Source organism: Crinia signifera, unplaced genomic scaffold (genome assembly GCF_055691185.1).
Source record: "Crinia signifera unplaced genomic scaffold, ASM5569118v1 HAP2_SCAFFOLD_130, whole genome shotgun sequence".
NCBI classification, from domain to species: domain Eukaryota; kingdom Metazoa; phylum Chordata; class Amphibia; order Anura; family Myobatrachidae; genus Crinia; species Crinia signifera.
The window spans coordinates 302,677-329,812 of NW_028142023.1; the positions used below are offsets into that span (position 1 = coordinate 302,677).

General features: G+C 37.2%; 29 non-coding genes across 29 annotated transcripts; all 29 read left to right on the forward strand.

The window, feature by feature from the left end:
* Positions 1-1,076: 1,076 nt before the first annotated feature.
* TRNAL-UAG (transfer RNA leucine (anticodon UAG)) lies at positions 1,077-1,158 on the forward strand. The gene has a single exon. It is a non-coding gene; the product is annotated as a tRNA-Leu (tRNA).
* A 738-nt stretch (positions 1,159-1,896) lies between these two features.
* On the forward strand, positions 1,897-1,978 carry TRNAL-AAG (transfer RNA leucine (anticodon AAG)). Its single transcript has one exon. It is a non-coding gene; the product is annotated as a tRNA-Leu (tRNA).
* A 1,722-nt stretch (positions 1,979-3,700) lies between these two features.
* TRNAL-UAG (transfer RNA leucine (anticodon UAG)) lies at positions 3,701-3,782 on the forward strand. Its single transcript has one exon. It is a non-coding gene; the product is annotated as a tRNA-Leu (tRNA).
* A 1,206-nt stretch (positions 3,783-4,988) lies between these two features.
* Positions 4,989-5,070, forward strand: TRNAL-UAG (transfer RNA leucine (anticodon UAG)). Its single transcript has one exon. It is a non-coding gene; the product is annotated as a tRNA-Leu (tRNA).
* A 1,210-nt stretch (positions 5,071-6,280) lies between these two features.
* TRNAL-UAG (transfer RNA leucine (anticodon UAG)) lies at positions 6,281-6,362 on the forward strand. The gene has a single exon. It is a non-coding gene; the product is annotated as a tRNA-Leu (tRNA).
* Positions 6,363-7,099: 737 nt separating this feature from the next.
* TRNAL-AAG (transfer RNA leucine (anticodon AAG)) lies at positions 7,100-7,181 on the forward strand. Its single transcript has one exon. It is a non-coding gene; the product is annotated as a tRNA-Leu (tRNA).
* Positions 7,182-7,592: 411 nt separating this feature from the next.
* Positions 7,593-7,674, forward strand: TRNAL-UAG (transfer RNA leucine (anticodon UAG)). The gene has a single exon. It is a non-coding gene; the product is annotated as a tRNA-Leu (tRNA).
* Positions 7,675-8,411: 737 nt separating this feature from the next.
* Positions 8,412-8,493, forward strand: TRNAL-AAG (transfer RNA leucine (anticodon AAG)). The gene has a single exon. It is a non-coding gene; the product is annotated as a tRNA-Leu (tRNA).
* Positions 8,494-8,904: 411 nt separating this feature from the next.
* TRNAL-UAG (transfer RNA leucine (anticodon UAG)) lies at positions 8,905-8,986 on the forward strand. Its single transcript has one exon. It is a non-coding gene; the product is annotated as a tRNA-Leu (tRNA).
* A 737-nt stretch (positions 8,987-9,723) lies between these two features.
* On the forward strand, positions 9,724-9,805 carry TRNAL-AAG (transfer RNA leucine (anticodon AAG)). Its single transcript has one exon. It is a non-coding gene; the product is annotated as a tRNA-Leu (tRNA).
* A 411-nt stretch (positions 9,806-10,216) lies between these two features.
* Positions 10,217-10,298, forward strand: TRNAL-UAG (transfer RNA leucine (anticodon UAG)). Its single transcript has one exon. It is a non-coding gene; the product is annotated as a tRNA-Leu (tRNA).
* A 737-nt stretch (positions 10,299-11,035) lies between these two features.
* TRNAL-AAG (transfer RNA leucine (anticodon AAG)) lies at positions 11,036-11,117 on the forward strand. Its single transcript has one exon. It is a non-coding gene; the product is annotated as a tRNA-Leu (tRNA).
* Positions 11,118-12,350: 1,233 nt separating this feature from the next.
* Positions 12,351-12,432, forward strand: TRNAL-AAG (transfer RNA leucine (anticodon AAG)). Its single transcript has one exon. It is a non-coding gene; the product is annotated as a tRNA-Leu (tRNA).
* A 1,181-nt stretch (positions 12,433-13,613) lies between these two features.
* On the forward strand, positions 13,614-13,695 carry TRNAL-AAG (transfer RNA leucine (anticodon AAG)). The gene has a single exon. It is a non-coding gene; the product is annotated as a tRNA-Leu (tRNA).
* Positions 13,696-14,556: 861 nt separating this feature from the next.
* On the forward strand, positions 14,557-14,638 carry TRNAL-UAG (transfer RNA leucine (anticodon UAG)). The gene has a single exon. It is a non-coding gene; the product is annotated as a tRNA-Leu (tRNA).
* A 737-nt stretch (positions 14,639-15,375) lies between these two features.
* Positions 15,376-15,457, forward strand: TRNAL-AAG (transfer RNA leucine (anticodon AAG)). The gene has a single exon. It is a non-coding gene; the product is annotated as a tRNA-Leu (tRNA).
* Positions 15,458-15,867: 410 nt separating this feature from the next.
* Positions 15,868-15,949, forward strand: TRNAL-UAG (transfer RNA leucine (anticodon UAG)). Its single transcript has one exon. It is a non-coding gene; the product is annotated as a tRNA-Leu (tRNA).
* A 736-nt stretch (positions 15,950-16,685) lies between these two features.
* Positions 16,686-16,767, forward strand: TRNAL-AAG (transfer RNA leucine (anticodon AAG)). Its single transcript has one exon. It is a non-coding gene; the product is annotated as a tRNA-Leu (tRNA).
* Positions 16,768-18,331: 1,564 nt separating this feature from the next.
* TRNAL-AAG (transfer RNA leucine (anticodon AAG)) lies at positions 18,332-18,413 on the forward strand. The gene has a single exon. It is a non-coding gene; the product is annotated as a tRNA-Leu (tRNA).
* Positions 18,414-18,446: 33 nt separating this feature from the next.
* Positions 18,447-18,528, forward strand: TRNAL-UAG (transfer RNA leucine (anticodon UAG)). The gene has a single exon. It is a non-coding gene; the product is annotated as a tRNA-Leu (tRNA).
* Positions 18,529-19,274: 746 nt separating this feature from the next.
* Positions 19,275-19,356, forward strand: TRNAL-UAG (transfer RNA leucine (anticodon UAG)). Its single transcript has one exon. It is a non-coding gene; the product is annotated as a tRNA-Leu (tRNA).
* Positions 19,357-20,093: 737 nt separating this feature from the next.
* On the forward strand, positions 20,094-20,175 carry TRNAL-AAG (transfer RNA leucine (anticodon AAG)). Its single transcript has one exon. It is a non-coding gene; the product is annotated as a tRNA-Leu (tRNA).
* A 410-nt stretch (positions 20,176-20,585) lies between these two features.
* On the forward strand, positions 20,586-20,667 carry TRNAL-UAG (transfer RNA leucine (anticodon UAG)). The gene has a single exon. It is a non-coding gene; the product is annotated as a tRNA-Leu (tRNA).
* A 736-nt stretch (positions 20,668-21,403) lies between these two features.
* On the forward strand, positions 21,404-21,485 carry TRNAL-AAG (transfer RNA leucine (anticodon AAG)). Its single transcript has one exon. It is a non-coding gene; the product is annotated as a tRNA-Leu (tRNA).
* Positions 21,486-22,714: 1,229 nt separating this feature from the next.
* On the forward strand, positions 22,715-22,796 carry TRNAL-UAG (transfer RNA leucine (anticodon UAG)). The gene has a single exon. It is a non-coding gene; the product is annotated as a tRNA-Leu (tRNA).
* An 859-nt stretch (positions 22,797-23,655) lies between these two features.
* TRNAL-UAG (transfer RNA leucine (anticodon UAG)) lies at positions 23,656-23,739 on the forward strand. Its single transcript has one exon. It is a non-coding gene; the product is annotated as a tRNA-Leu (tRNA).
* Positions 23,740-24,640: 901 nt separating this feature from the next.
* TRNAL-AAG (transfer RNA leucine (anticodon AAG)) lies at positions 24,641-24,722 on the forward strand. The gene has a single exon. It is a non-coding gene; the product is annotated as a tRNA-Leu (tRNA).
* A 1,229-nt stretch (positions 24,723-25,951) lies between these two features.
* TRNAL-UAG (transfer RNA leucine (anticodon UAG)) lies at positions 25,952-26,033 on the forward strand. The gene has a single exon. It is a non-coding gene; the product is annotated as a tRNA-Leu (tRNA).
* Positions 26,034-26,892: 859 nt separating this feature from the next.
* TRNAL-UAG (transfer RNA leucine (anticodon UAG)) lies at positions 26,893-26,976 on the forward strand. Its single transcript has one exon. It is a non-coding gene; the product is annotated as a tRNA-Leu (tRNA).
* The last annotated feature ends 160 nt before the right edge of the window (positions 26,977-27,136 follow it).

Sequence of the window (27,136 nt, forward strand, 5' to 3'; positions counted from 1 at the left end):
TATTTCTAAAGACTGTAGAGACATAAAAATTAACTTGAAGTGATTACAATTGGATGCATTGGGCATCCTGGCATTCGGGAAGCTGCAAGTCAGGAAACTGATAGCAGAATCCCAAACACTGGTAAAACGACTGATTTTGGAACTCTGTCCTATGTGTAGGGGATGTTATGGTTCAATGGCAGGGGGTGGGGTAATGGTTAGGCACTAAGAAGGGAGGTTAAGAGTTTGGAACTATAGGAGTATGTTTAAGGTTATGCTGCAGATAGGAAGGGTCATGGTAAGATACTAAGAGATTTTGGAGTTAGGCATTGGAAGGAAAAGAATTAAGGATAGGCTGCAGGTATGTTCAGTGTTAGAGTTATGGGCTCGATGTTGAAAGTTAGAAGGCTAACCTAGCAAGTGTCAGAATTGTGAGCATTGAGATGTCCCTAATATTGCAATGACCACCAGAAACCCAAGCACCAGTATCACGTACCTAACCCTAACCATATGTGAATGCTCTAATAAATCTCAATATGTTTTTTTACTTCATATAAAGTGAACAAAACACATTTAAATAATCATTTGATAGATCTTTGAGCCACATGAACACTGCACCCATGAGGTAGCATGGCCGAGCGGTCTAAGGCGCTGGAGGCGTGGGTTCAACTCCCACTGCTGCCATATTTATTATTGATATACATTGTTAGAGGTTGATGTTTTCATTGTTCTTTCCACAATAATGCAATTCAATTAAAAAATAAGTGTTCATCATCACATTGTGATAACAGCTAATTTCTTTCTTTGCTAACTTCCCAAAGCTGCCATATAAATTTTTCAAAGAAAATGTCAGTGATTGGTTTCAAAGTGGTAAACTCGCCTAAAATGCAAATTAATTAAAAATTAACCATTTCTCATCTAGTTTGCATGGCAACCAATATTCTTTAAAAAAAATCTTTTCTCACTTATGTTAAGAGCATCTAAAATGCTTAACATAAAACATATTTTTACGTATTTCTTTACTACAACAACAACATTTTCAGTAATTCTAGTTCTAGATTCCAGACTGTGAGAAACTATAAGTTACCTTTAAGTGTGGTAGCATGGCCGAGTGGTCTAAGGCGCTGGATTTAGGCTCCAGTCTCTTTGGAGGCGTGGGTTCAAATCCCACTGCTGCCATAATTATTTTCCAAAAACAAAATCAGTTATTTTCTCTTAAAGTTCAAATTCTATCTGGTGTATGATAGTTGCTGGGACAATTCAACAACAGAGTTCAAAAAAGTTTATCATATCTACTAGATACTTTTCAAAAAATATTTCTAAAGACTGTAGAGACATAAAAATTAACTTGAAGTGATTACAATTGGATGCATTGGGCATCCTGGCATTCGGGAAGCTGCAAGTCAGGAAACTGATAGCAGAATCCCAAACACTGGTAAAACGACTGATTTTGGAACTCTGTCCTATGTGTAGGGGATGTTATGGTTCAATGGCAGGGGGTGGGGTAATGGTTAGGCACTTAGAAGGGAGGTTAAGAGTTTGGAACTATAGGAGTATGTTTAAGGTTATGCTGCAGATAGGAAGGGTCATGGTAAGATACTAAGAGGTTTTGGAGTTAGGCATTGGAAGGAAAAGAATTAAGGATAGGCTGCAGGTATGTTCAGTGTTAGAGTTAGGGGCTCGATGTTGAAAGTTAGAAGGCTAACCTAGCAAGTGTCAGAATTGTGAGCATTAAGATGTCCCTAATATTGCAATGACCACCAGAAACCCAAGCACCAGTATCACGTACCTAACCCTAACCATATGTGAATGCTCTAATAAATCTCAATATGTTTTTTTACTTCATATAAAGTGAACAAAACACATTTAAATAATCATTTGATAGATCTTTGAGCCACATGAACACTGCACCCATGAGGTAGCATGGCCGAGCGGTCTAAGGCGCTGGATTAAGGCTCCAGTCTCTTCGGAGGCGTGGGTTCAAATCCCACTGCTGCCATATTTATTATTGATATATATTGTTAGAGGTTGATGTTTTCATTGTTATTTCCACAATAATGCAATTCAATTAGAAAAAAAGTGTTCATCATCACATTGTTATAACAGCTAATTTCTTTCTTTGCTAACTTCCCAAAGCTGCCATATAAATTTTTCAAAGAAAATGTCAGTGATTGGTTTCAAAGTGGTAAACTCGACTAAAATGCAAATTAATTAAAAATTAACCATTTCTCATCTAGATTGCATGGCAACCAATATTCTTTAAAAAAAAATTCTCACTTATGTTAAGAGTATCTAAAATGCTTAACATAAAACATATTTTTACGTATTTCTTTACTACAACAACAACATTTTCTGTAATTCTAGTTCTAGATTCCAGACTGTGAGAAACTATGAGTTACCTTTAAGTGTGGTAGCATGGCCGAGCGGTCTAAGGCGCTGGATTTAGGCTCCACTCTCTTCGGAGGCGTGGGTTCAAATCCCACTGCTGCCATAATTATTTTCCAAAAACAAAATCAGTTATTTTCTCTTAAAGTTCAAATTCTATCTGGTGTATGATAGTTGCTGGGACAATTCAACAACAGAGTTTAAAAAAGTTTATCATATCTACTAGATACTTTTCAAAAATATTTCTAAAGACTGTAGAGACATAAAAATTAACTTGAAGTGATTACAATTGGATGCATTGGGCATCCTGGCATTCGGGAAGCTGCAAGTCAGGAAACTGATAGCAGAATCCCAAACACTGGTAAAACGACTGATTTTGGAACTCTGTCCTATGTGTAGGGGATGTTATGGTTCAATGGCAGGGGGTGGGGTAATGGTTAGGCACTAAGAAGGGAGGTTAAGAGTTTGGAACTATAGGAGTATGTTTAAGGTTATGCTGCAGATAGGAAGGGTCATGGTAAGATACTAAGAGATTTTGGAGTTAGGCATTGGAAGGAAAAGAATTAAGGATAGGCTGCAGGTATGTTCAGTGTTAGAGTTAGGGGCTCGATGTTGAAAGTTAGAAGGCTAACCTAGCAAGTGTCAGAATTGTGAGCATTGAGATGTCCCTAATATTGCAATGACCACCAGAAACCCAAGCACCAGTATCACGTACCTAACCCTAACCATATGTGAATGCTCTAATAAATCTCAATATGTTTTTTTACTTCATATAAAGTGAACAAAACACATTTAAATAATCATTTGATAGATCTTTGAGCCACATGAACACTGCACCCATGAGGTAGCATGGCCGAGCGGTCTAAGGCGCTGGATTAAGGCTCCAGTCTCTTTGTAGGCGTTGGTTCAAATCCCACTGCTGCCATATTTATTATTGATATATATTGTTAGAGGTTGATGTTTTCATTGTTCTTTCCACAATAATGCAATTCAATTAAAAAATAAGTGTTCATCATCACATTGTTATAACAGCTAATTTCTTTCTTTGCTAACTTCCCAAAGCTGCCATATAAATTTTTCAAAGAAAATGTCAGTGATTGGTTTCAAAGTGGTAAACTCGACTAAAATGCAAATTAATTAAAAATTAACCATTTCTCATCTAGATTGCATGGCAACCAATATTCTTTAAAAAAAAATTCTCACTTATGTTAAGAGCATCTAAAATGCTTAACATAAAACAGATTTTTACATATTTCTTTACTACAACAACCACATTTTCTGTAATTTCTAGTTCTAGATTCCAGACTGTAAGAAACTATGAGTTACCTTTAAGTGTGGTAGCATGGCCGAGCGGTCTAAGGCGCTGGATTTAGGCTCCAGTCTATTCGGAGGCGTGGGTTCAAATCCCACTGCTGCCATAATTATTTTCCAAAAACAAAATCAGTTATTTTCTCTTAAAGTTCAAATTCTATCTGGTGTATGATAGTTGCTGGGACAATTCAACAACAGAGTTCAAAAAAGTTTATCATATCTACTAGATACTTTTCAAAAATATTTCTAAAGACTGTAGAGACATAAAAATTAACTTGAAGTGATTACAATTGGATGCATTGGGCATCCTGGCATTCGGGAAGCTGCAAGTCAGGAAACTGATAGCAGAATCCCAAACACTGGTAAAACGACTGATTTTGGAACTCTGTCCTATGTGTAGGGGATGTTATGGTTCAATGGCAGGGGCTGGGGTAATGGTTAGGCACTAAGAAGGGAGGTTAAGAGTTTGGAACTATAGGAGTATGTTTAAGGTTATGCTGCAGATAGGAAGGGTCATGGTAAGATACTAAGAGGTTTTGGAGTTAGGCATTGGAAGGAAAAGAATTAAGGATAGGCTGCAGGTATGTTCAGTGTTAGAGTTATGGGCTCGATGTTGAAAGTTAGAAGGCTAACCTAGCAAGTGTCAGAATTGTGAGCATTGAGATGTCCCTAATATTGCAATGACCACCAGAAACCCAAGCACCAGTATCACGTACCTAACCCTAACCATATGTGAATGCTCTAATAAATCTCAATATGTTTTTTTACTTCATATAAAGTGAACAAAACACATTTAAATAATCATTTGATAGATCTTTGAGCCACATGAACACTGCACCCATGAGGTAGCATGGCCGAGCGGTCTAAGGCGCTGGAGGCGTGGGTTCAAATCCCACTGCTGCCATATTTATTATTGATATATATTGTTAGAGGTTGATGTTTTCATTGTTCTTTCCACAATAATGCAATTCAATTAAAAAATAAGTGTTCATCATCACATTGTTATAACAGCTAATTTCTTTCTTTGCTAACTTCCCAAAGCTGCCATATAAATTTTTCAAAGAAAATGTCAGTGATTGGTTTCAAAGTGGTAAACTCGACTAAAATGCAAATTAATTAAAAATTAACCATTTCTCATCTAGATTGCATGGCAACCAATATTCTTTAAAAAAAATTCTCACTTATGTTAAGAGCATCTAAAATGCTTAACATAAAACAGATTTTTACGTATTTCTTTACTACAACAACAACATTTTCTGTAATTCTAGTTCTAGAATCCAGACTGTGAGAAACTATGAGCTACCTTAAATTGTGGTAGCATGGCCGAGCGGTCTAAGGCGCTGGATTTAGGCTCCAGTCTCTTTGGAGGCGTGGGTTAAAATCCCACTGCTGCCATAATTATTTTCCAAAAACAAAATCAGTTATTTTCTCTTAAAGTTCAAATTCTATCTGGTGTATGATAGTTGCTGGGACAATTCAACAACAGAGTTCAAAAAAGTTTATCATATCTACTAGATACTTTTCAAAAATATTTCTAAAGACTGTAGAGACATAAAAATTAACTTGAAGTGATTACAATTGGATGCATTGGGCATCCTGGCATTCGGGAAGCTGCAAGTCAGGAAACTGATAGCAGAATCCCAAACACTGGTAAAACGACTGATTTTGGAACTCTGTCCTATGTGTAGGGGATGTTATGGTTCAATGGCAGGGGCTGGGGTAATGGTTAGGCACTAAGAAGGGAGGTTAAGAGTTTGGAACTATAGGAGTATGTTTAAGGTTATGCTGCAGATAGGAAGGGTCATGGTAAGATACTAAGAGGTTTTGGAGTTAGGCATTGGAAGGAAAAGAATTAAGGATAGGCTGCAGGTATGTTCAGTGTTAGAGTTATGGGCTCGATGTTGAAAGTTAGAAGGCTAACCTAGCAAGTGTCAGAATTGTGAGCATTGAGATGTCCCTAATATTGCAATGACCACCAGAAACCCAAGCACCAGTATCACGTACCTAACCCTAACCATATGTGAATGCTCTAATAAATCTCAATATGTTTTTTTACTTCATATAAAGTGAACAAAACACATTTAAATAATCATTTGATAGATCTTTGAGCCACATGAACACTGCACCCATGAGGTAGCATGGCCGAGCGGTCTAAGGCGCTGGAGGCGTGGGTTCAACTCCCACTGCTGCCATATTTATTATTGATATACATTGTTAGAGGTTGATGTTTTCATTGTTCTTTCCACAATAATGCAATTCAATTAAAAAATAAGTGTTCATCATCACATTGTGATAACAGCTAATTTCTTTCTTTGCTAACTTCCCAAAGCTGCCATATAAATTTTTCAAAGAAAATGTCAGTGATTGGTTTCAAAGTGGTAAACTCGACTAAAATGCAAATTAATTAAAAATTAACCATTTCTCATCTAGTTTGCATGGCAACCAATATTCTTTAAAAAAAATCTTTTCTCACTTATGTTAAGAGCATCTAAAATGCTTAACATAAAACATATTTTTACGTATTTCTTTACTACAACAACAACATTTTCAGTAATTCTAGTTCTAGATTCCAGACAGTGAGAAACTATAAGTTACCTTTAAATGTGGTAGCATGGCCGAGTGGTCTAAGGCGCTGGATTTAGGCTCCAGTCTCTTTGGAGGCGTGGGTTCAAATCCCACTGCTGCCATAATTATTTTCCAAAAACAAAATCAGTTATTTTCTCTTAAAGTTCAAATTCTATCTGGTGTATGATAGTTGCTGGGACAATTCAACAACAGAGTTCAAAAAAGTTTATCATATCTACTAGATACTTTTCAAAAATATTTCTAAAGACTGTAGAGACATAAAAATTAACTTGAAGTGATTACAATTGGATGCATTGGGCATCCTGGCATTCGGGAAGCTGCAAGTCAGGAAACTGATAGCAGAATCCCAAACACTGGTAAAACGACTGATTTTGGAACTCTGTCCTATGTGTAGGGGATGTTATGGTTCAATGGCAGGGGGTGGGGTAATGGTTAGGCACTTAGAAGGGAGGTTAAGAGTTTGGAACTATAGGAGTATGTTTAAGGTTATGCTGCAGATAGGAAGGGTCATGGTAAGATACTAAGAGGTTTTGGAGTTAGGCATTGGAAGGAAAAGAATTAAGGATAGGCTGCAGGTATGTTCAGTGTTAGAGTTAGGGGCTCGATGTTGAAAGTTAGAAGGCTAACCTAGCAAGTGTCAGAATTGTGAGCATTGAGATGTCCCTAATATTGCAATGACCACCAGAAACCCAAGCACCAGTATCACGTACCTAACCCTAACCATATGTGAATGCTCTAATAAATCTCAATATGTTTTTTTACTTCATATAAAGTGAACAAAACACATTTAAATAATCATTTGATAGATCTTTGAGCCACATGAACACTGCACCTATGAGGTAGCATGGCCGAGCGGTCTAAGGCGCTGGATTAAGGCTCCAGTCTCTTCGGAGGCGTGGGTTCAAATCCCACTGCTGCCATATTTATTATTGATATATATTGTTAGAGGTTGATGTTTTCATTGTTCTTTCCACAATAATGCAATTCAATTAAAAAATAAGTGTTCATCATCACATTGTTATAACAGCTAATTTCTTTCTTTGCTAACTTCCCAAAGCTGCCATATACATTTTTCAAAGAAAATGTCAGTGATTGGTTTCAAAGTGGTAAACTCGACTAAAATGCAAATTAATTAAAAATTAACCATTTCTCATCTAGATTGCATGGCAACCAATATTCTTTAAAAAAAAATTCTCACTTATGTTAAGAGCATCTAAAATGCTTAACATAAAAAAGATTTTTACGTATTTCTTTACTACAACAACAACATTTTCTGTAATTTCTAGTTCTAGATTCCAGACTGTGAGAAACTATGAGTTACCTTTAAGTGTGGTAGCATGGCCGAGCGGTCTAAGGCGCTGGATTTAGGCTCCAGTCTCTTCGGAGGCGTGGGTTCAAATCCCACTGCTGCCATAATTATTTTCCAAAAACAAAATCAGTTATTTTCTCTTAAAGTTCAAATTCTATCTGGTGTATGATAGTTGCTGGGACAATTCAACAACAGAGTTCAAAAAAGTTTATCATATCTACTAGATACTTTTCAAAAATATTTCTAAAGACTGTAGAGACATAAAAATTAACTTGAAGTGATTACAATTGGATGCATTGGGCATCCTGGCATTCGGGAAGCTGCAAGTCAGGAAACTGATAGCAGAATCCCAAACACTGGTAAAACGACTGATTTTGGAACTCTGTCCTATGTGTAGGGGATGTTATGGTTCAATGGCAGGGGGTGGGGTAATGGTTAGGCACTTAGAAGGGAGGTTAAGAGTTTGGAACTATAGGAGTATGTTTAAGGTTATGCTGCAGATAGGAAGGGTCATGGTAAGATACTAAGAGGTTTTGGAGTTAGGCATTGGAAGGAAAAGAATTAAGGATAGGCTGCAGGTATGTTCAGTGTTAGAGTTAGGGGCTCGATGTTGAAAGTTAGAAGGCTAACCTAGCAAGTGTCAGAATTGTGAGCATTGAGATGTCCCTAATATTGCAATGACCACCAGAAACCCAAGCACCAGTATCACGTACCTAACCCTAACCATATGTGAATGCTCTAATAAATCTTAATATGTTTTTTTACTTCATATAAAGTGAACAAAACACATTTAAATAAACATTTGATAGATCTTTGAGCCACATGAATAATGCACACATGAGGTAGCATGGCCGAGCGGTCTAAGGCGCTGGATTAAGGCTCCAGTCTCTTCGGAGGCGTGGGTTCAAATCCCACTGCTGCCATATTTATTATTGATATATATTGTTAGAGGTTGATGTTTTCATTGTTCTTTCCACAATAATGCAATTCAATTTAAAAATAAGTGTTCATCATCACATTGTTATAACAGCTAATTTCTTTCTTTGCTAACTTCCCAAAGCTGCCATATAAATTTTTCAAAGAAAATGTCAGTGATTGGTTTCAAAGTGGTAAACTCGACTAAAATGCAAATTAATTAAAAATTAACCATTTCTCATCTAGATTGCATGGCAACCAATATTCTTTAAATAAAAATTCTCACTTATGTTAAGAGCATCTAAAATGCTTAACATAAAAAAGATTTTTACGTATTTCTTTACTACAACAACAACATTTTCTGTAATTTCTAGTTCTAGATTCCAGACTGTGAGAAACTATGAGTTACCTTTAAGTGTGGTAGCATGGCCGAGCGGTCTAAGGCGCTGGATTTAGGCTCCAGTCTCTTCGGAGGCGTGGGTTCAAATCCCACTGCTGCCATAATTATTTTCCAAAAACAAAATCAGTTATTTTCTCTTAAAGTTCAAATTCTATCTGGTGTATGATAGTTGCTGGGACAAATCAACAACAGAGTTCAAAAAAGTTTATCATATCTACTAGATACTTTTCAAAAATATTTCTAAAGACTGTAGAGACTTAAAAATTAACTTGAAGTGATTACAATTGGATGCATTGGGCATCCTGGCATTCGGGAAGCTGCAAGTCAGGAAACTGATAGCAGAATCCCAAACACTGGTAAAACGACTGATTTTGGAACTCTGTCCTATGTGTAGGGGATGTTATGGTTCAATGGCAGGGGGTGGGGTAATGGTTAGGCACTTAGAAGGGAGGTTAAGAGTTTGGAACTATAGGAGTATGTTTAAGGTTATGCTGCAGATAGGAAGGGTCATGGTAAGATACTAAGAGGTTTTGGAGTTAGGCATTGGAAGGAAAAGAATTAAGGATAGGCTGCAGGTATGTTCAGTGTTAGAGTTAGGGGCTCGATGTTGAAAGTTAGAAGGCTAACCTAGCAAGTGTCAGAATTGTGAGCATTGAGATGTCCCTAATATTGCAATGACCACCAGAAACCCAAGCACCAGTATCACGTACCTAACCCTAACCATATGTGAATGCTCTAATAAATCTCAATATGTTTTTTTACTTCATATAAAGTGAACAAAACACATTTAAATAAACATTTGATAGATCTTTGAGCCACATGAACACTGCACCCATGAGGTAGCATGGCCGAGCGGTCTAAGGCGCTGGATTAAGGCTCCAGTCTCTTCGGAGGCGTGGGTTCAAATCCCACTGCTGCCATATTTATTATTGATATATATTGTTAGAGGTTGATGTTTTCATTGTTCTTTCCACAATAATGCAATTCAATTAAAAAATAAGTGTTCATCATCACATTGTTATAACAGCTAATTTCTTTCTTTGCTAACTTCCCAAAGCTGCCATGTAAATTTTTCAAAGAAAATGTCAGTGATTGGTTTCAAAGTGGTAAACTCGACTAAAATGCAAATTAATTAAAAATTAACCATTTCTCATCTAGATTGCATGGCAACCAATATTCTTTAAATAAAAATTCTCACTTATGTTAAGAGCATCTAAAATGCTTAACATAAAAAAGATTTTTACATATTTCTTTACTACAACAACAACATTTTCTGTAATTTCTAGTTCTAGATTCCAGACTGTGAGAAACTATGAGTTACCTTTAAGTGTGGTAGCATGGCCGAGCGGTCTAAGGCGCTGGATTTAGGCTCCAGTCTCTTCGGAGGCGTGGGTTCAAATCCCACTGCTGCCATAATTATTTTCCAAAAACAAAATCAGTTATTTTCTCTTAAAGTTCAAATTCTATCTGGTGTATGATAGTTGCTGGGACAATTCAACAACAGAGTTCAAAAAAGTTTATCATATCTACTAGATACTTTTCAAAAATATTTCTAAAGACTGTAGAGACATAAAAATTAACTTGAAGTGATTACAATTGGATGCATTGGGCATCCTGGCATTCGGGAAGCTGCAAGTCAGGAAACTGATAGCAGAATCCCAAACACTGGTAAAACGACTGATTTTGGAACTCTGTCCTATGTGTAGGGGATGTTATGGTTCAATGGCAGGGGGTGGGGTAATGGTTAGGCACTAAGAAGGGAGGTTAAGAGTTTGGAACTATAGGAGTATGTTTAAGGTTATGCTGCAGATAGGAAGGGTCATGGTAAGATACTAAGAGGTTTTGGGGTTAGGCATTGGAAGGAAAAGAATTAAGGATAGGCTGCAGGTATGTTCAGTGTTAGAGTTAGGGGCTCGATGTTGAAAGTTAGAAGGCTAACCTAGCAAGTGTCAGAATTGTGAGCATTGAGATGTCCCTAATATTGCAATGACCACCAGAAACCCAAGCACCAGTATCACGTACCTAACCCTAACCATATGTGAATGCTCTAATAAATCTCAATATGTTTTTTTACTTCATATAAAGTGAACAAAACACATTTAAATAATCATTTGATAGATCTTTGAGCCACATGAACACTGCACCCATGAGGTAGCATGGCCGAGCGGTCTAAGGCGCTGGATTAAGGCTCCAGTCTCTTCGGAGGCGTGGGTTCAAATCCCACTGCTGCCATATTTATAATTTATATATATTGTTAGAGGTTGATGTTTTCATTGTTCTTTCCACAATAATGCAATTCAATTAAAAAATAAGTGTTCATCGTCACATTGTTATAACAGCTAATTTCTTTCTTTGCTAACTTCCCAAAGCTGCCATATAAATTTTTCAAAGAAAATGTCAGTGATTGGTTTCAAAGTGGTAAACTCGACTAAAATGCAAATTAATTAAAAGTTAACCATTTCTCATCTAGATTGCATGGCAACCAATATTCTTTAAAAAAAAATCTTTTCTTACTGATGTTAAGAGCATCTAAAATGCTTAACATAAAACAGATTTTTACGTATTTCTTTACTACAACAACAACATTTTCTGTAATTCTAGTTCTAGATTCCAGACTGTGAGAAACTATGAGTTACCTTTAAGTGTGGTAGCATGGCCGAGCGGTCTAAGGCGCTGGATTTAGGCTCCAGTCTCTTCGGAGGAGTGGGTTCAAATCCCACTGCTGCCGTAATTATTTTCCAAAAACAAAATCAGTTATTTTCTCTTAAAGTTCAAATTCTATCTGGTGTATGATAGTTGCTGGGACAATTCAACAACAGAGTTCAAAAAAGCTTATAATATCTACTAAATACTTTTCAAAAATATTTCTAAAGACTGTAGAGACATAAAAATTAACTTGAAGTGATTACAATTGGATGCATTGGGCATCCTGGCATTCGGGAAGATGCAAGTCAGGAAACTGATAGCAGAATCCCAAACACTGGTAAAACGACTGATTTTGGAACTCTGTCCTATGTGTAGGGGATGTTATGGTTCAATGGCAGGGGGTGGGGTAATGGTTAGGCACTAAGAAGGGAGGTTAAGAGTTTGGAACTATAGGAGTATGTTTAAGGTTATGCTGCAGATAGGAAAGGTCATGGTAAGATACTAAGAGGTTTTGGGGTTAGGCATTGGAAGGAAAAGAATTAAGGATAGGCTGCAGGTATGTTCAGTGTTAGAGTTAGGGGCTCGATGTTGAAAGTTAGAAGGCTAACCTAGCAAGTGTCAGAATTGTGGGCATTGAGATGTCCCTAATATTGCAATGACCACCAGAAACCCAAGCACCAGTATCACGTACCTAACCCTAACCATATGTGAATGCTCTAATAAATCTCAATATGTTTTTTTACTTCATATAAAGTGAACAAAACACATTTAAATAATCATTTGATAGATCTTTGAGCCACATGAACACTGCACCCATGAGGTAGCATGGCCGAGTGGTCTAAGGCGCTGGATTAAGGCTCCAGTCTCTTCGGAGGCGTGGGTTCAAATCCCACTGCTGCCATAATTATTTTCCAAACACAAAATCAGTTATTTTCTCTTAAAGTTCAAATTCTATCTGGTAGTTGCTGGGACAATTCAACAACAGAGTTCAAAAAAGTTTATCATATCTACTAGATACTTTTCAAAAATATTTCTAAGGACTGTAGAGACATAAAAATTAACTTGAAGTGATTACAATTGGATGCATTGGGCATCCTGGCATTCGGGAAGCTGCAAGTCAGGAAACTGATAGCAGAATCCCAAACACTGGTAAAACGACTGATTTTAAGCGGTCTAAGGCGCTGGATTAAGGCTCCAGTCTCTTTGGAGGCGTGGGTTCAAATCCCACTGCTGCCATATTTATTATTGATATATATTGTTAGAGGTTGATGTTTTTATTGTTCTTTCCACAATAATGCAATTCAATTAAAAAATAAGTGTTCATCATCACATTGTTATAACAGCTAATTATTTTCCAAAAACAAAATCAGTTATTTTCTCTTTAAATTTCAAATTCTATCTGGTGTATGATAGTTGCTGGGACAATTCAACAACAGAGTTCAAAAAAGTTTATCATATCTACTAGATACTTTTCAAAAATATTTCTAAAGACTGTAGAGACATAAAAATTAACTTGAAGTGATTACAATTGGATGCATTGGGCATCCTGGCATTCGGTAAGCTGCAAGTCAGGAAACTGATAGCAGAATCCCAAACACTGGTAAAACGACTGATTTTGGAACTCTGTCCTATGTGTAGGGGATGTTATGGTTCAATGGCAGGGGGTGGGGTAATGGTTAGGCACTAAGAAGGGAGGTTAAGAGTTTGGAACTATAGGAGTATTTTTAAGGTTATGCTGCAGATAGGAAGGGTCATGGTAAGATACTAAGAGATTTTGGAGTTAGGCATTGGAAGGAAAAGAATTAAGGATAGGCTGCAGGTATGTTCAGTGTTAGAGTTAGGGGCTCGATGTTGAAAGTTAGAAGGCTAACCTAGCAAGTGTCAGAATTGTGAGCATTGAGATGTCCCTAATATTGCAATGACCACCAGAAACCCAAGCACCAGTATCACGTACCTAACCCTAACCATATGTGAATGCTCTAATAAATCTCAATATGTTTTTTTACTTCATATAAAGTGAACAAAACACATTTAAATAATAATTTGATAGATCTTTGAGCCACATGAATACTGCACCCATGAGGTAGCATGGCCGAGCGGTCTAAGGTGCTGGATTAAGGCTCCAGTCTCTTCGGAGGCGTGGGTTCAAATCCCACTGCTGCCATATTTATTATTGATATATAATACCTTTAAGTGTGGTAGCATGGCCGAGCGGTCTAAGGCGCTGGAGTTAGGCTCCAGTCTCTTCGCAGGCGTGGGTTCAAATCCCACTGCTGCCATAATTATTTTCCAAACACAATATCAGTTATTTTCTCTTAAAGTTCAAATTCTATCTGGTAGTTGCTGGGACAATTCAACAACAGAGTTCAAAAAAGTTTATCATATCTACTAGATACTTTTCAAAAATATTTCTAAGGACTGTAGAGACATAAAAATTAACTTGAAGTGATTACAATTGGATGCATTGGGCATCCTGGCATTCGGGAAGCTGCAAGTCAGGAAACTGATAGCAGAATCCCAAACACTGGTAAAACGACTGATTTTAAGCGGTCTAAGGTGCTGGATTAAGGCTCCAGTCTCTTTGGAGGCGTGGGTTCAAATCCCACTGCTGCCATATTTATTATTGATATATATTGTTAGAGGTTGATGTTTTCATTGTTCTTTCCACAATAATGCAATTCAATTAAAAAATAAGTGTTCATCATCACATTGTTATAACAGCTAATTTCTTTCTTTGCTAACTTCCCAAAGCTGCCATATAAATTTTTCAAAGAAAATGTCAGTGATTGGTTTCAAAGTGGTAAACTCGACTAAAATGCAAATTAATTAAAAATTAACCATTTCTCATCTAGATTGCATGGCAACCAATATTCCTTAAAAAAAAATTCTCAATTATGTTAAGAGCATCTAAAATGCTTAACATAAAACAGATTTTTACGTATTTCTTTACTACAACAACAACATTTTCTGTAATTTCTAGTTCTAGATTCCAGACTGTGAGAAACTATGAGTTACCTTTAAGTGTGGTAGTATGGCCGAGCGGTCTAAGGCGCTGGATTTAGGCTCCAGTCTCTTCGGAGGCGTGGGTTCAAATCCCACTGCTGCCATAATTATTTTCCAAAAACAAAATCAGTTATTTTCTCTTAAATTTCAAATTCTATCTGGTGTATGATAGTTGCTGGGACAATTCAACAACAGAGTTCAAAAAAGTTTATCATATCTACTAGATACTTTTCAAAAATATTTCTAAAGACTGTAGAGACATAAAAATTAACTTGAAGTGATTACAATTGGATGCATTGGGCATCCTGGCATTCGGTAAGCTGCAAGTCAGGAAACTGATAGCAGAATCCCAAACACTGGTAAAACGACTGATTTTGGAACTCTGTCCTATGTGTAGGGGATGTTATGGTTCAATGGCAGGGGGTGGGGTAATGGTTAGGCACTAAGAAGGGAGGTTAAGAGTTTGGAACTATAGGAGTATGTTTAAGGTTATGCTGCAGATAGGAAGGGTCATGGTAAGATACTAAGAGGTTTTGGAGTTAGGAATTGGAAGGAAAAGAATTAAGGATAGGCTGCAGGTATGTTCAGTGTTAGAGTTAGGGGCTCGATGTTGAAAGTTAGAAGGCTAACCTAGCAAGTGTCAGAATTGTGAGCATTAAGATGTCCCTAATATTGCAATGACCACCAGAAACCCAAGCACCAGTATCACGTACCTAACCCTAACCATATGTGAATGCTCTAATAAATCTCAATATGTTTTTTTACTTCATATAAAGTGAACAAAACACATTTAAATAATCATTTGATAGATCTTTGAGCCACATGAACACTGCACCCATGAGGTAGCATGGCCGAGCGGTCTAAGGCGCTGGATTAAGGCTCCAGTCTCTTCGGAGGCGTGGGTTCAAATCCCACTGCTGCCATATTTATTATTGATATATATTGTTAGAGGTTGATGTTTTCATTGTTATTTCCACAATAATGCAATTCAATTAGAAAAAAAGTGTTCATCATCACATTGTTATAACAGCTAATTTCTTTCTTTGCTAACTTCCCAAAGCTGCCATATAAATTTTTCAAAGAAAATGTCAGTGATTGGTTTCAAAGTGGTAAACTCGACTAAAATGCAAATTAATTAAAAATTAACCATTTCTCATCTAGATTGCATGGCAACCAATATTCTTTAAAAAAAAATTCTCACTTATGTTAAGAGCATCTAAAATGCTTAACATAAAACATATTTTTACGTATTTCTTTACTACAACAACAACATTTTCTGTAATTCTAGTTCTAGATTCCAGACTGTGAGAAACTATGACTTACTTTTAAGTGTGGTAGCATGGCCGAGCGGTCTAAGGCGCTGGATTTAGGCTCCAGTCTCTTCGGAGGCGTGGGTTCAAATCCCACTGCTGTCATAATTATTTTCCAAAAACAAAATCAGTTATTTTCTCTTAAAGTTCAAATTCTATCTGGTGTATGATAGTTGCTGGGACAATTCAACAACAGAGTTCAAAAAAGTTTATCATATCTACTAGATACTTTTCAAAAATATTTCTAAAGACTGTAGAGACATAAAAATTAACTTGAAGTGATTACAATTGGATGCATTGGGCATCCTGGCATTCGGGAAGCTGCAAGTCAGAAAACTGATAGCAGAATCCCAAACACTGGTAAAACGACTGATTTTGGAACTCTGTCCTATGTGTAGGGGATGTTATGGTTCAATGGCAGGGGGTGGGGTAATGGTTAGGCACTAAGAAGGGAGGTTAAGAGTTTGGAACTATAGGAGTATGTTTAAGGTTATGCTGCAGATAGGAAGGGTCATGGTAAGATACTAAGAGATTTTGGAGTTAGGCATTGGAAGGAAAAGAATTAAGGATAGGCTGCAGGTATGTTCAGTGTTAGAGTTAGGGGCTCGATGTTGAAAGTTAGAAGGCTAACCTAGCAAGTGTCAGAATTGTGAGCATTGAGATGTCCCTAATATTGCAATGACCACCAGAAACCCAAGCACCAGTATCACGTACCTAACCCTAACCATATGTGAATGCTCTAATAAATCTCAATATTTTTTTTACTTCATATAAAGTGAACAAAACACATTTAAATAATCATTTGATAGATCTTTGAGCCACATGAACACTGCACCCATGAGGTAGCATGGCCGAGCGGTCTAAGGTGCTGGATTAAGGCTCCAGTCTCTTCGGAGGCGTGGGTTCAAATCCCACTGCTGCCATAATTATTTTCCAAACACAAAATCAGTTATTTTCTCTTAAAGTTCAAATTCTATCTGGTAGTTGCTGGGACAATTCAACAACAGAGTTCAAAAAAGTTTATCATATCTACTAGATACTTTTCAAAAATATTTCTAAGGACTGTAGAGACATAAAAATTAACTTGAAGTGATTACAATTGGATGCATTGGGCATCCTGGCATTCGGGAAGCTGCAAGTCAGGAAACTGATAGCAGAATCCCAAACACTGGTAAAACGACTGATTTTAAGCGGTCTAAGGCGCTGGATTAAGGCTCCAGTCTCTTTGGAGGCGTGGGTTCAAATCCCACTGCTGCCATATTTATTATTGATATATATTGTTAGAGGTTGATGTTTTCATTGTTCTTTCCACAATAATGCAATTCAATTAAAAAATAAGTGTTCATCATCACATTGTTATAACAGCTAATTTCTTTCTTTGCTAACTTCCCAAAGCTGCCATATAAATTTTTCAAAGAAAATGTCAGTGATTGGTTTCAAAGTGGTAAACTCGACTAAAATGCAAATTAATTAAAAATTAACCATTTCTCATCTAGATTGCATGGCAACCAATATTCTTTAAAAAAAAATTCTCACTTATGTTAAGAGCATCTAAAATGCTTAACATAAAACAGATTTTTACGTATTTCTTTACTACAACAACAACATTTTCTGTAATTTCTAGTTCTAGATTCCAGACTGTGAGAAACTATGAGTTACCTTTAAGTGTGGTAGCATGTCGAGCGGTCTAAGGCGCTGGATTTAGGCTCCAGTCTCTTCGGAGGCGTGGGTTTGAATCCCACTGCTGCCATAATTATTTTCCAAAAACAAAATCAGTTATTTTCTCTTAAATTTCAAATTCTATCTTGTGTATGATAGTTGCTGGGACAATTCAACAACAGAGTTCAAAAAAGTTTATCATATCTACTAGATACTTTTCAAAAATATTTCTAAAGACTGTAGAGACATAAAAATTAACTTGAAGTGATTACAATTGGATGCATTGGGCATCCTGGCATTCGGTAAGCTGCAAGTCAGGAAACTGATAGCAGAATCCCAAACACTGGTAAAACGACTGATTTTGGAACTCTGTCCTATGTGTAGGGGATGTTATGGTTCAATGGCAGGGGGTGGGGTAATGGTTAGGCACTAAGAAGGGAGGTTAAGAGTTTGGAACTATAGGAGTATGTTTAAGGTTATGCTGCAGATAGGAAGGGTCATGGTAAGATACTAAGAGATTTTGGAGTTAGGCATTGGAAGGAAAAGAATTAAGGATAGGCTGCAGGTATGTTCAGTGTTAGAGTTAGGGGCTCGATGTTGAAAGTTAGAAGGCTAACCTAGCAAGTGTCAGAATTGTGAGCATTGAGATGTCCCTAATATTGCAATGACCACCAGAAACCCAAGCACCAGTATCACGTACCTAACCCTAACCATATGTGAATGCTCTAATAAATCTCAATATGTTTTTTTACTTCATATAAAGTGAACAAAACACATTTAAATAATAATTTGATAGATCTTTGAGCCACATGAATACTGCACCCATGAGGTAGCATGGCCGAGCGGTCTAAGGTGCTGGATTAAGGCTCCAGTCTCTTCGGAGGCGTGGGTTCAAATCCCACTGCTGCCATATTTATTATTGATATATAATACCTTTAAGTGTGGTAGCATGGCCGAGCGGTCTAAGGCGCTGGAGTTAGGCTCCAGTCTCTTCGGAGGCGTGGGTTCAAATCCCACTGCTGCCATAATTATTTTCCAAACACAAAATCAGTTATTTTCTCTTAAAGTTCAAATTCTATCTGGTAGTTGCTGGGACAATTCAACAACAGAGTTCAAAAAAGTTTATCATATCTACTAGATACTTTTCAAAAATATTTCTAAGGACTGTAGAGACATAAAAATTAACTTGAAGTGATTACAATTGGATGCATTGGGCATCCTGGCATTCGGGAAGCTGCAAGTCAGGAAACTGATAGCAGAATCCCAAACACTGGTAAAACGACTGATTTTAAGCGGTCTAAGGTGCTGGATTAAGGCTCCAGTCTCTTTGGAGGCGTGGGTTCAAATCCCACTGCTGCCATATTTATTATTGATATATATTGTTAGAGGTTGATGTTTTCATTGTTCTTTCCACAATAATGCAATTCAATTAAAAAATAAGTGTTCATCATCACATTGTTATAACAGCTAATTTCTTTCTTTGCTAACTTCCCAAAGCTGCCATATAAATTTTTCAAAGAAAATGTCAGTGATTGGTTTCAAAGTGGTAAACTCGACTAAAATGCAAATTAATTAAAAATTAACCATTTCTCATCTAGATTGCATGGCAACCAATATTCCTTAAAAAAAAATTCTCACTTATGTTAAGAGCATCTAAAATGCTTAACATAAAACAGATTTTTACGTATTTCTTTACTACAACAACAACATTTTCTGTAATTTCTAGTTCTAGATTCCAGACTGTGAGAAACTATGAGTTATCTTTAAGTGTGGTAGTATGGCCGAGCGGTCTAAGGCGCTGGATTTAGGCTCCAGTCTCTTCGGAGGCGTGGGTTCAAATCCCACTGCTGCCATAATTATTTTCCAAAAACAAAATCAGTTATTTTCTCTTAAATTTCAAATTCTATCTGGTGTATGATAGTTGCTGGGACAATTCAACAACAGAGTTCAAAAAAGTTTATCATATCTACTAGATACTTTTCAAAAATATTTCTAAAGACTGTAGAGACATAAAAATTAACTTGAAGTGATTACAATTGGATGCATTGGGCATCCTGGCATTCGGTAAGCTGCAAGTCAGGAAACTGATAGCAGAATCCCAAACACTGGTAAAACGACTGATTTTGGAACTCTGTCCTATGTGTAGGGGATGTTATGGTTCAATGGCAGGGGGTGGGGTAATGGTTAGGCACTAAGAAGGGAGGTTAAGAGTTTGGAACTATAGGAGTATGTTTAAGGTTATGCTGCAGATAGGAAGGGTCATGGTAAGATACTAAGAGGTTTTGGAGTTAGGAATTGGAAGGAAAAGAATTAAGGATAGGCTGCAGGTATGTTCAGTGTTAGAGTTAGGGGCTCGATGTTGAAAGTTAGAAGGCTAACCTAGCAAGTGTCAGAATTGTGAGCATTAAGATGTCCCTAATATTGCAATGACCACCAGAAACCCAAGCACCAGTATCACGTACCTAACCCTAACCATATGTGAATGCTCTAATAAATCTCAATATGTTTTTTTACTTCATATAAAGTGAACAAAACACATTTAAATAATCATTTGATAGATCTTTGAGCCACATGAACACTGCACCCATGAGGTAGCATGGCCGAGCGGTCTAAGGCGCTGGATTAAGGCTCCAGTCTCTTCGGAGGCGTGGGTTCAAATCCCACTGCTGCCATATTTATTATTGATATATATTGTTAGAGGTTGATGTTTTCATTGTTATTTCCACAATAATGCAATTCAATTAGAAAAAAAGTGTTCATCATCACATTGTTATAACAGCTAATTTCTTTCTTTGCTAACTTCCCAAAGCTGCCATATAAATTTTTCAAAGAAAATGTCAGTGATTGGTTTCAAAGTGGTAAACTCGACTAAAATGCAAATTAATTAAAAATTAACCATTTCTCATCTAGATTGCATGGCAACCAATATTCTTTAAAAAAAAATTCTCACTTATGTTAAGAGCATCTAAAATGCTTAACATAAAACATATTTTTACGTATTTCTTTACTACAACAACAACATTTTCTGTAATTCTAGTTCTAGATTCCAGACTGTGAGAAACTATGACTTACCTTTAAGTGTGGTAGCATGGCCGAGCGGTCTAAGGCGCTGGATTTAGGCTCCAGTCTCTTCGGAGGCGTGGGTTCAAATCCCACTGCTGCCATAATTATTTTCCAAAAACAAAATCAGTTATTTCTCTTAAAGTTCAAATTCTATCTGGTGTATGATAGTTGCTGGGACAATTCAACAACAGAGTTCAAAAAAGTTTATCATATCTACTAGATACTTTTCAAAAATATTTCTAAAGACTGTAGAGACATAAAAATTAACTTGAAGTGATTACAATTGGATGCATTGGGCATCCTGGCATTCGAGAAGCTGCAAGTCAGGAAACTGATAGCAGAATCCCAAACACTGGTAAAACGACTGATTTTGGAACTCTGTCCTATGTGTAGGGGATGTTATGGTTCAATGGCAGGGGGTGGGGTAATGGTTAGGCACTAAGAAGGGAGGTTAAGAGTTTGGAACTATAGGAGTATGTTTAAGGTTATGCTGCAGATAGGAAGGGTCATGGTAAGATACTAAGAGATTTTGGAGTTAGGCATTGGAAGGAAAAGAATTAAGGATAGGCTGCAGGTATGTTCAGTGTTAGAGTTAGGGGCTCGATGTTGAAAGTTAGAAGGCTAACCTAGCAAGTGTCAGAATTGTGAGCATTGAGATGTCCCTAATATTGCAATGACCACCAGAAACCCAAGCACCAGTATCACGTACCTAACCCTAACCATATGTGAATGCTCTAATAAATCTCAATATGTTTTTTTACTTCATATAAAGTGAACAAAACACATTTAAATAATAATTTGATAGATCTTTGAGCCACATGAACACTGCACCCATGAGGTAGCATGGCCGAGCGGTCTAAGGCGCTGGATTAAGGCTCCAGTCTCTTCGGAGGCGTGGGTTCAAATCCCACTGCTGCCATAATTATTTTCCAAAAACAAAATCAGTTATTTTCTCTTAAAGTTCAAATTCTATCTGGTGTATGATAGTTGCTGGGACAACTCAACAACAGAGTTCAAAAAAGTTTATCATATCTACTAGATACTTTTCAAAAATATTTCTAAAGACTGTAGAGACATAAAAATTAACTTGAAGTGATTACAATTGGATGCATTGGGCATCCTGGCATTCGGTAAGCTGCAAGTCAGGAAACTGATAGCAGAATCCCAAACACTGGTAAAACGACTGATTTTGGAACTCTGTCCTATGTGTAGGGGATGTTATGGTTCAATGGCAGGGGGTGGGGTAATGGTTAGGCACTAAGAAGGGAGGTTAAGAGTTTGGAACTATAGGAGTATGTTTAAGGTTATGCTGCAGATAGGAAGGGTCATGGTAAGATACTAAGAGGTTTTGGAGTTAGGCATTGGAAGGAAAAGAATTAAGGATAGGCTGCAGGTATGTTCAGTGTTAGAGTTAGGGGCTCGATGTTGAAAGTTAGAAGGCTAACCTAGCAAGTGTCAGAATTGTGAGCATTGAGATGTCCCTAATATTGCAATGACCACCAGAAACCCAAGCACCAGTATCACGTACCTAACCCTAACCATATGTGAATGCTCTAATAAATCTCAATATGTTTTTTTACTTCATATAAAGTGAACAAAACACATTTAAATAATAATTTGATAGATCTTTGAGCCACATGAACACTGCACCCATGAGGTAGCATGGCCGAGCGGTCTAAGGCGCTGGATTAAGGCCCCAGTCTCTTCGGAGGCGTGGGTTCAAATCCCACTGCTGCCATATTTATTATTGATATATATTGTTAGAGGTTGATGTTTTCATTGTTATTTCCACAATAATGCAATTCAATTAGAAAAAAAGTGTTCATCATCACATTGTTATAACAGCTAATTTCTTTCTTTGCTAACTTCCCAAAGCTGCCATATAAATTTTTCAAAGAAAATGTCAGTGATTGGTTTCAAAGTGGTAAACTCGACTAAAATGCAAATTAATTAAAAATTAACCATTTCTCATCTAGATTGCATGGCAACCAATATTCTTTAAAAAAAAAATCTCACTTATGTTAAGAGCATCTAAAATGCTTAACATAAAACATATTTTTACGTATTTCTTTACTACAACAACAACATTTTCTGTAATTCTAGTTCTAGATTCCAGACTGTGAGAAACTATGACTTACCTTTAAGTGTGGTAGCATGGCCGAGCGGTCTAAGGCGCTGGATTTAGGCTCCAGTCTCTTCGGAGGCGTGGGTTCAAATCCCACTGCTGCCATAATTATTTTCCAAAAACAAAATCAGTTATTTCTCTTAAAGTTCAAATTCTATCTGGTGTATGATAGTTGCTGGGACAATTCAACAACAGAGTTCAAAAAAGTTTATCATATCTACTAGATACTTTTCAAAAATATTTCTAAAGACTGTAGAGACATAAAAATTAACTTGAAGTGATTACAATTGGATGCATTGGGCATCCTGGCATTCGGGAAGCTGCAAGTCAGGAAACTGATAGCAGAATCCCAAACACTGGTAAAACGACTGATTTTGGAACTCTGTCCTATGTGTAGGGGATGTTATGGTTCAATGGCAGGGGGTGGGGTAATGGTTAGGCACTAAGAAGGGAGGTTAAGAGTTTGGAACTATAGGAGTATGTTTAAGGTTATGCTGCAGATAGGAAGGGTCATGGTAAGATACTAAGAGATTTTGGAGTTAGGCATTGGAAGGAAAAGAATTAAGGATAGGCTGCAGGTATGTTCAGTGTTAGAGTTAGGGGCTCGATGTTGAAAGTTAGAAGGCTAACCTAGCAAGTGTCAGAATTGTGAGCATTGAGATGTCCCTAATATTGCAATGACCACCAGAAACCCAAGCACCAGTATCACGTACCTAACCCTAACCATATGTGAATGCTCTAATAAATCTCAATATGTTTTTTTACTTCATATAAAGTGAACAAAACACATTTAAATAATAATTTGATAGATCTTTGAGCCACATGAACACTGCACCCATGCGGTAGCATGGCCGAGCGGTCTAAGGCGCTGGATTAAGGCTCCAGTCTCTTCGGAGGCGAGGGTTCAAATCCCACTGCTGCCATATTTATTATTGATATATAATACCTTTAAGTGTGGTAGCATGGCCGAGCATGGCCGAGCGGTCTAAGGCGCTGGATTTAGGCTCCAGTCTCTTCGGAGGCGTGGGTTCAAATCCCACTGCTGCCATAATTATTTTCCAAAAACAAAATCAGTTATTTTCTCTTAAAGTTCAAATTCTATCTGGTGTATGATAGTTGCTGGGACAATTCAACAACAGAGTTCAAAAAAGTTTATCATATCTACTAGATACTTTTCAAAAATATTTCTAAAGACTGTAGAGACATAAAAATTAACTGTTTTCCAAAAACAAAATCAGTTATTTTCTCTTAAAGTTCAAATTCTATCTGGTGTATGATAGTTGCTGGGACAATTCAACAACAGAGTTCAAAAAAGTTTATCATATCTACTAGATACTTTTCAAAAATATTTCTAAAGACTGTAGAGACATAAAAATTAACTTGAAGTGATTACAATTGGATGCATTGGGCATCCTGGCATTCGGTAAGCTGCAAGTCAGGAAACTGATAGCAGAATCCCAAACACTGGTAAAACGACTGATTTTGGAACTCTGTCCTATGTGTAGGGGATGTTATGGTTCAATGGCAGGGGGTGGGGTAATGGTTAGGCACTAAGAAGGGAGGTTAAGAGTTTGGAACTATAGGAGTATGTTTAAGGTTATGCTGCAGATAGGAAGGGTCATGGTAAGATACTAAGAGGTTTTGGAGTTAGGCATTGGAAGGAAAAGAATTAAGGATAGGCTGCAGGTATGTTCAGTGTTAGAGTTAGGGGCTCGATGTTGAAAGTTAGAAGGCTAACCTAGCAAGTGTCAGAATTGTGAGCATTGAGATGTCCCTAATATTGCAATGACCACCAGAAACCCAAGCACCAGTATCACGTACCTAACCCTAACCATATGTGAATGCTCTAATAAATCTCAATATGTTTTTTTACTTCATATAAAGTGAACAAAACACATTTAAATAATAATTTGATAGATCTTTGAGCCACATGAACACTGCACCCATGAGGTAGCATGGCCGAGCGGTCTAAGGCGCTGGATTAAGGCTCCAGTCTCTTCGGAGGCGTGGGTTCAAATCCCACTGCTGCCATAATTATTTTCCAAAAACAAAATCAGTTATTTTCTCTTAAAGTTCAAATTCTATCTGGTGTATGATAGTTGCTGGGACAACTCAACAACAGAGTTCAAAAAAGTTTATCATATCTACTAGATACTTTTCAAAAATATTTCTAAAGACTGTAGAGACATAAAAATTAACTTGAAGTGATTACAATTGGATGCATTGGGCATCCTGGCATTCGGTAAGCTGCAAGTCAGGAAACTGATAGCAGAATCCCAAACACTGGTAAAACGACTGATTTTGGAACTCTGTCCTATGTGTAGGGGATGTTATGGTTCAATGGCAGGGGGTGGGGTAATGGTTAGGCACTAAGAAGGGAGGTTAAGAGTTTGGAACTATAGGAGTATGTTTAAGGTTATGCTGCAGATAGGAAGGGTCATGGTAAGATACTAAGAGGTTTTGGAGTTAGGCATTGGAAGGAAAAGAATTAAGGATAGGCTGCAGGTATGTTCAGTGTTAGAGTTAGGGGCTCGATGTTGAAAGTTAGAAGGCTAACCTAGCAAGTGTCAGAATTGTGAGCATTGAGATGTCCCTAATATTGCAATGACCACCAGAAACCCAAGCACCAGTATCACGTACCTAACCCTAACCATATGTGAATGCTCTAATAAATCTCAATATGTTTTTTTACTTCATATAAAGTGAACAAAACACATTTAAATAATAATTTGATAGATCTTTGAGCCACATGAACACTGCACCCATGAGGTAGCATGGCCGAGCGGTCTAAGGCGCTGGATTAAGGCCCCAGTCTCTTCGGAGGCGTGGGTTCAAATCCCACTGCTGCCATATTTATTATTGATATATATTGTTAGAGGTTGATGTTTTCATTGTTATTTCCACAATAATGCAATTCAATTAGAAAAAAAGTGTTCATCATCACATTGTTATAACAGCTAATTTCTTTCTTTGCTAACTTCCCAAAGCTGCCATATAAATTTTTCAAAGAAAATGTCAGTGATTGGTTTCAAAGTGGTAAACTCGACTAAAATGCAAATTAATTAAAAATTAACCATTTCTCATCTAGATTGCATGGCAACCAATATTCTTTAAAAAAAAAATCTCACTTATGTTAAGAGCATCTAAAATGCTTAACATAAAACATATTTTTACGTATTTCTTTACTACAACAACAACATTTTCTGTAATTCTAGTTCTAGATTCCAGACTGTGAGAAACTATGACTTACCTTTAAGTGTGGTAGCATGGCCGAGCGGTCTAAGGCGCTGGATTTAGGCTCCAGTCTCTTCGGAGGCGTGGGTTCAAATCCCACTGCTGCCATAATTATTTTCCAAAAACAAAATCAGTTATTTCTCTTAAAGTTCAAATTCTATCTGGTGTATGATAGTTGCTGGGACAATTCAACAACAGAGTTCAAAAAAGTTTATCATATCTACTAGATACTTTTCAAAAATATTTCTAAAGACTGTAGAGACATAAAAATTAACTTGAAGTGATTACAATTGGATGCATTGGGCATCCTGGCATTCGGGAAGCTGCAAGTCAGGAAACTGATAGCAGAATCCCAAACACTGGTAAAACGACTGATTTTGGAACTCTGTCCTATGTGTAGGGGATGTTATGGTTCAATGGCAGGGGGTGGGGTAATGGTTAGGCACTAAGAAGGGAGGTTAAGAGTTTGGAACTATAGGAGTATGTTTAAGGTTATGCTGCAGATAGGAAGGGTCATGGTAAGATACTAAGAGATTTTGGAGTTAGGCATTGGAAGGAAAAGAATTAAGGATAGGCTGCAGGTATGTTCAGTGTTAGAGTTAGGGGCTCGATGTTGAAAGTTAGAAGGCTAACCTAGCAAGTGTCAGAATTGTGAGCATTGAGATGTCCCTAATATTGCAATGACCACCAGAAACCCAAGCACCAGTATCACGTACCTAACCCTAACCATATGTGAATGCTCTAATAAATCTCAATATGTTTTTTTACTTCATATAAAGTGAACAAAACACATTTAAATAATAATTTGATAGATCTTTGAGCCACATGAACACTGCACCCATGCGGTAGCATGGCCGAGCGGTCTAAGGCGCTGGATTAAGGCTCCAGTCTCTTCGGAGGCGAGGGTTCAAATCCCACTGCTGCCATATTTATTATTGATATATAATACCTTTAAGTGTGGTAGCATGGCCGAGCATGGCCGAGCGGTCTAAGGCGCTGGATTTAGGCTCCAGTCTCTTCGGAGGCGTGGGTTCAAATCCCACTGCTGCCATAATTATTTTCCAAAAACAAAATCAGTTATTTTCTCTTAAAGTTCAAATTCTATCTGGTGTATGATAGTTGCTGGGACAATTCAACAACAGAGTTCAAAAAAGTTTATCATATCTACTAGATACTTTTCAAAAATATTTCTAAAGACTGTAGAGACATAA